This window comes from Medicago sativa, chromosome 8 (assembly GCF_051527215.1).
Source record: "Medicago sativa cultivar Bolivia chromosome 8, Bolivia_mono, whole genome shotgun sequence".
NCBI lineage: Eukaryota > Viridiplantae > Streptophyta > Magnoliopsida > Fabales > Fabaceae > Medicago > Medicago sativa.
In genome coordinates this window covers 23,555,404-23,562,174 of record NC_140756.1, presented here as the reverse complement: position 1 = coordinate 23,562,174, position 6,771 = coordinate 23,555,404, and positions in this window count along the sequence as shown.

Below are 6,771 nucleotides of genomic sequence, written 5' to 3'. Positions count from 1 at the left end.
ATTAACCCCCATTTTGGCCTTTTTAAAAAATTCTAAAATAAACCATGGATGTCGTAGATATGCTTGTTAGATTTCCTAAAATAAACCAATTAACCCCCATTTTGGCCTTTTTAAAAAATTCTAAAATAAATCATGGATGTCGTAGATATGCTTGATAGATTTCCTAGGAACTATTACATGCTTCGATTCGATAAGGCTAGGCCACTTTATGACCTTTTTAGTGAAAGAAAAAGGGTCAAAAACGAGTAAAATCCGTAAATTAACAAGGAAATTCACTTAACCCTCATTTTGTCCATTTTTGAAAATGATAAAATCAACCTTGGAATTCGAATATATGCTTGTTAGATTTCATAGGAACTATTACATGCTTCGATTCGATAAGGCTAGGCCACTTTATGACCTTTTTAGTGAAAGAAAAAGGGTCAAAAATGAGTAAAATCCGTATATTAACAAGGAAATTCACTTAACCCCCATTTTGGCCTTTTTAAAAAATTTTAAAATAAACCATGGATGTCGTAGATATGCTTGTTAGATTTCCTAGGAATTATTACATGCTTCGATTCGATAAGGCTAGGCCACTTTATGACCTTTTTAGTGAAAGAAAAAGCGTCAAAAACGAGTAAAATCCGTAAATTAACAAGGAAATTCACTTAACCCCCATTTTGGCCGTTTTTAAAAATTCTAAAATAAACCATGGATGTCGTAGATATGCTTGTTAGATTTCCTAGGAACTATTACATGCTTCGATTCGATAAGGCTAGGCCACTTTATGACCTTTTTAGTGAAAGAAAAAGGTCAAAAACGAGTAAAATCCATAAATTAACAAGGAAATTCACTTAACCCCCATTTTAGCCTTTTTAAAAAATTCTAAAATAAACCATGGATGTCGTAGATATGCTTGTTAGATTTCCTAGGAACTATTACATGCTTCGATTCGATAAGGCTAGGCCACTTTATGACCATTTTAGTGAAAGAAAAAGGGTCAAAAACGAGTAAAATCCGTAAATTAACAAGGAAATTCACTTAACCCTCATTTTGTCCATTTTCGAATATGATAAAATCAACCTTGGAATTCGAATATATGCTTGTTAGATTTCATAGGAACTATTACATGCTTCGATTCGATAAGGCTAGGCCACTTTATGACCTTTTTAGTGAAAGAAAAAATGTCAAAAATGAGTAAAATCCGTATATTAACAAGGAAATTCAATTAACCCCCATTTTGGCATTTTTAAAAAATTCTAAAATAAACCATGGATGTCGTAGATATGCTTGTTAGATTTCCTAAAATAAACCAATTAACCCCCATTTTGGCCTTTTTAAAAAATTCTAAAATAAACCATGGATGTCGTAGATATGCTTGATAGATTTCCTAGGAACTATTACATGCTTCGATTCGATAAGGCTAGGCCACTTTATGACCTTTTTAGTGAAAGAAAAAGGGTCAAAAACGAGTAAAATCCGTAAATTAACAAGGAAATTCACTTAACCCTCATTTTGTCCATTTTTGAAAATGATAAAATCAACCTTGGAATTCGAATATATGCTTGTTAGATTTCATAGGAACTATTACATGCTTCGATTCGATAAGGCTAGGCCACTTTATGACCTTTTTAGTGAAAGAAAAAGGGTCAAAAATGAGTAAAATCCGTATATTAACAAGGAAATTCACTTAACCCCCATTTTGGCCTTTTTAAAAAATTTTAAAATAAACCATGGATGTCGTAGATATGCTTGTTAGATTTCCTAGGAACAATTACATGCTTCGATTCGATAAGGCTAGGCCACTTTATGACCTTTTTAGTGAAAGAAAAAGGGTCAAAAACGAGTAAAATCCGTAAATTAACAAGGAAATTCACTTAACCCCCATTTTGGCCGTTTTTAAAAATTCTAAAATAAACCATGGATGTCGTAGATATGCTTGTTAGATTTCCTAGGAACTATTACATGCTTCGATTCGATAAGGCTAGGCCACTTTATGACCTTTTTAGTGAAAGAAAAAGGTCAAAAACGAGTAAAATCCATAAATTAACAAGGAAATTCACTTAACCCCCATTTTAGCCTTTTTAAAAAATTCTAAAATAAACCATGGATGTCGTAGATATGCTTGTTAGATTTCCTAGGAACTATTACATGCTTCGATTCGATAAGGCTAGGCCACTTTATGACCTTTTTAGTGAAAGAAAAAGGGTCAAAAACGAGTAAAATCCGTAAATTAACAAGGAAATTCACTTAACCCTCATTTTGTCCATTTTCGAATATGATAAAATCAACCTTGGAATTCGAATATATGCTTGTTAGATTTCATAGGAACTATTACATGCTTCGATTCGATAAGGCTAGGCCACTTTATGACCTTTTTAGTGAAAGAAAAAATGTCAAAAATGAGTAAAATCCGTATATTAACAAGGAAATTCAATTAACCCCCATTTTGGCCTTTTTAAAAAATTCTAAAATAAACCATGGATGTCGTAGATATGCTTGTTAGATTTCCTAAAATAAACCAATTAACCCCCATTTTGGCCTTTTTAAAAAATTCTAAAATAAACCATGGATGTCGTAGATATGCTTGATAGATTTCCTAGGAACTATTACATGCTTCGATTCGATAAGGCTAGGCCACTTTATGACCTTTTTAGTGAAAGAAAAAGGGTCAAAAACGAGTAAAATCCGTAAATTAACAAGGAAATTCACTTAACCCTCATTTTGTCCATTTTTGAAAATGATAAAATCAACCTTGGAATTCGAATATATGCTTGTTAGATTTCATAGGAACTATTACATGCTTCGATTCGATAAGGCTAGGCCACTTTATGACCTTTTTAGTGAAAGAAAAAGGGTCAAAAATGAGTAAAATCCGTATATTAACAAGGAAATTCACTTAACCCCCATTTTGGCCTTTTTAAAAAATTTTAAAATAAACCATGGATGTCGTAGATATGCTTGTTAGATTTCCTAGGAACTATTACATGCTTCGATTCGATAAGGCTAGGCCACTTTATGACCTTTTTAGTGAAAGAAAAAGGGTCAAAAACGAGTAAAATCCGTAAATTAACAAGGAAATTCACTTAACCCCCATTTTGGCTGTTTTTAAAAATTCTAAAATAAACCATGGATGTCGTAGATATGCTTGTTAGATTTCCTAGGAACTATTACATGCTTCGATTCGACAAGGCTATGCCACTTTATGACCTTTTTAGTGAAAGAAAAAGGTCAAAAACGAGTAAAATCCATAAATTAACAAGGAAATTCACTTAACCCCCATTTTGGCCTTTTTAAAAAATTCAAAAATAAACCATGGATGTCGTAGATATGGTTGATAGATTTCCTAGGAACTATTACATGCTTCGATTCGATAAGGCTAGGCCACTTTATGACCTTTTTAGTGAAAGAAAAAGGTCAAAAACGAGTAAAATCCATAAATTAACAAGGAAATTCAATTAACCCCCATTTTGGCCTTTTTAAAAAATTCTAAAATAAAATGTCGTAGATATACTTGTTAGATTTCCTAGGAACTATTACATGTTTCGATTCGATAAGGCTAGGCCACTTTATCACCTTTTTAGTGAAAGAAAAAGGTCAAAAACAAGTAAAATCCATAAATTAACAAGGAAATTCACTTAACCCCCATTTTGGCCTTTTTAAAAAATTCTAAAATAAACCATGGATGTCGTAGATATGCTTGTTAGATTTCCTAGGAACTATTACATGCTTCGATTCGATAAGGCTAGGCCACTTTATGACCTTTTTTGTGAAAGAAAAAGGTCAAAAACGAGTAAAATCCATAAATTAACAAGGAAATTCACTTAACCCCAATTTTGGCCTTTTTAAAAAAAATTTAAAATAAACCATGGATGTCGTAGATATGCTTGTTAGATTTCCTAGGAACTATTACATGCTTCGATTCGATAAGGCTAGGCCACTTTATGACCTTTTTAGAGAAAGAAAAAGGGTCAAAAACGAGTAAAATCCGTAAATTAACAAGGAAATTCACTTAACCCCCATTTTGGCCGTTTTTCAAAATTCTAAAATAAACCATGGATGTCGTAGATATGTTTGTTAGATTTCCTAGGAACTATTACATGCTTCGACTCGATAAGGCTAGGCCACTTTATGACCTTTTTAGTGAAAGAAAAAGGGTCAAAAACGAGTAAAATCCGTAAATTAACAAGGAAATTCACTTAACCCTCAATTTGTCCATTTTTGAAAATGATAAAATCAACCTTGGAATTCGAATATATGCTTGTTAGATTTCATAGGAACTATTACATGCTTCGATTCGATAAGGCTAGGCCACTTTATGACCTTTTTAGTGAAAGAAAAAGATCAAAAACGAGTAAAATCCATAAATTAACAAGGAAATTCACTTAACCCCAATTTTGGCCTTTTTAAAAAAAATTTAAAATAAACCATGGATGTCGTAGATATGCTTGTTAGATTTCCTAGGAACTATTACATGCTTCGATTCGATAAGGCTAGGCCACTTTATGACCTTTTTAGAGAAAGAAAAAGGGTCAAAAACGAGTAAAATCCGTAAATTAACAAGGAAATTCACTTAACCCCCATTTTGGCCGTTTTTCAAAATTCTAAAATAAACCATGGATGTCGTAGATATGTTTGTTAGATTTCCTAGGAACTATTACATGCTTCGACTCGATAAGGCTAGGCCACTTTATGACCTTTTTAGTGAAAGAAAAAGGGTCAAAAACGAGTAAAATCCGTAAATTAACAAGGAAATTCACTTAACCCTCAATTTGTCCATTTTTGAAAATGATAAAATCAACCTTGGAATTCGAATATATGCTTGTTAGATTTCATAGGAACTATTACATGCTTCGATTCGATAAGGCTAGGCCACTTTATGACCTTTTTAGTGAAAGAAAAAGGTCAAAAACGAGTAAAATCCATAAATTAACAAGGAAATTCACTTAACCCCCATTTTGGCCTTTTTAAAAAATTCTGAAATAAACCATGGATGTCGTAGATATGCTTGTTAGATTTCCTAGGAACTATTACATGCTTCGATTAGATAAGGCTGGGCCACTTTATGACCTTTTTAGTGAAAGAAAAAGGTCAAAAACGAGTAAAATCCATAAATTAACAAGGAAATTCACTTAACCCCCATTTTGGCCTTTTTAAAAAATTCAAAAATAAACCATGGATGTCGTAGATATGCTTGTTAGATTTCCTAGGAACTATTACATGCTTCGATTCGATACGGCTGGGCCACATTATGACCTTTTTAGTGAAAGAAAAAGGGTCAAAAACGAGTAAAATCCGTAAATTAACAAGGAAATTCACTTAACCCTCATTTTGTCCATTTTCGAAAATGATAAAATCAACCTTGGAATTCGAATATATGCTTGTTAGATTTCATAGGAACTATTACATGCGTCGATTCTATAAGGCTAGGCCACTTTATGACCTTTTTAGTGAAAGAAAAAAGGTCAAAAATGAGTAAAATCCGTATATTAACAAGGAAATTCAATTAACCCCCATTTTGGCCTTTTTAAAAAATTCTAAAATAAAATGTCGTAGATATACTTGTTAGATTTCCTAGGAACTATTACATGTTTCGATTCGATAAGGCTAGGCCACTTTATCACCTTTTTAGTGAAAGAAAAAGGTCAAAAACAAGTAAAATCCATAAATTAACAAGGAAATTCACGTAACCCCCATTTTGGCCTTTTTAAAAAATTCTAAAATAAACCATGGATGTCGTAGATATGCTTGTTAGATTTCCTAGGAACTATTACATGCTTCGATTCGATAAGGCTAGGCCACTTTATGACCTTTTTAGTGAAAGAAAAAGGGTCAAAAACGAGTAAAATCCGTAAATTAACAAGGAAATTCACTTAACCCTCATTTTGTCCATTTTCGAAAATGATAAAATCAACCTTGGAATTCGAATATATGCTTGTTAGATTTCATAGGAACTATTACATGCTTCGATTCGATAAGGCTAGGCCACTTTATGACCTTTTTAGTGAAAGAAAAAAGGTCAAAAATGAGTAAAATCCGTATATTAACAAGGAAATTCAATTAACCCCCATTTTGGCCTTTTTAAAAAATTCTAAAATAAACCATGGATGTCGTAGATATGCTTGTTAGATTTCCTAGGAACTATTACATGCTTCGATTCGATAAGGCTAGGCCACTTTATGACCTTTTTAGTGAAAGAAAAAGGTCAAAAACGAGTAAAATCCATAAATTAACAAGGAAATTCACTTAACCCCCATTTTGGCCTTTTTAAAAAAAAATTAAAATAAACCATGGATGTCGTAGATATGCTTGTTAGATTTCCTAGGAACTATTACATGCTTCGATTCGATAAGGCTAGGCCACTTTATGACCTTTTTAGAGAAAGAAAAAGGGTCAAAAACGAGTAAAATCCGTAAATTAACAAGGAAATTCACTTAACCCCCATTTTGGCCGTTTTTCAAAATTCTAAAATAAACCATGGATGTCGTAGATATGTTTGTTAGATTTCCTAGGAACTATTACATGCTTCGACTCGATAAGGCTAGGCCACTTTATGACCTTTTTAGTGAAAGAAAAAGGGTCAAAAACGAGTAAAATCCGTAAATTAACAAGGAAATTCACTTAACCCTCAATTTGTCCATTTTTGAAAATGATAAAATCAACCTTGGAATTCGAATATATGCTTGTTAGATTTCATAGGAACTATTACATGCTTCGATTCGATAAGGCTAGGCCACTTTATGACCTTTTTAGTGAAAGAAAAAGGTCAAAAACGAGTAAAATCCATAA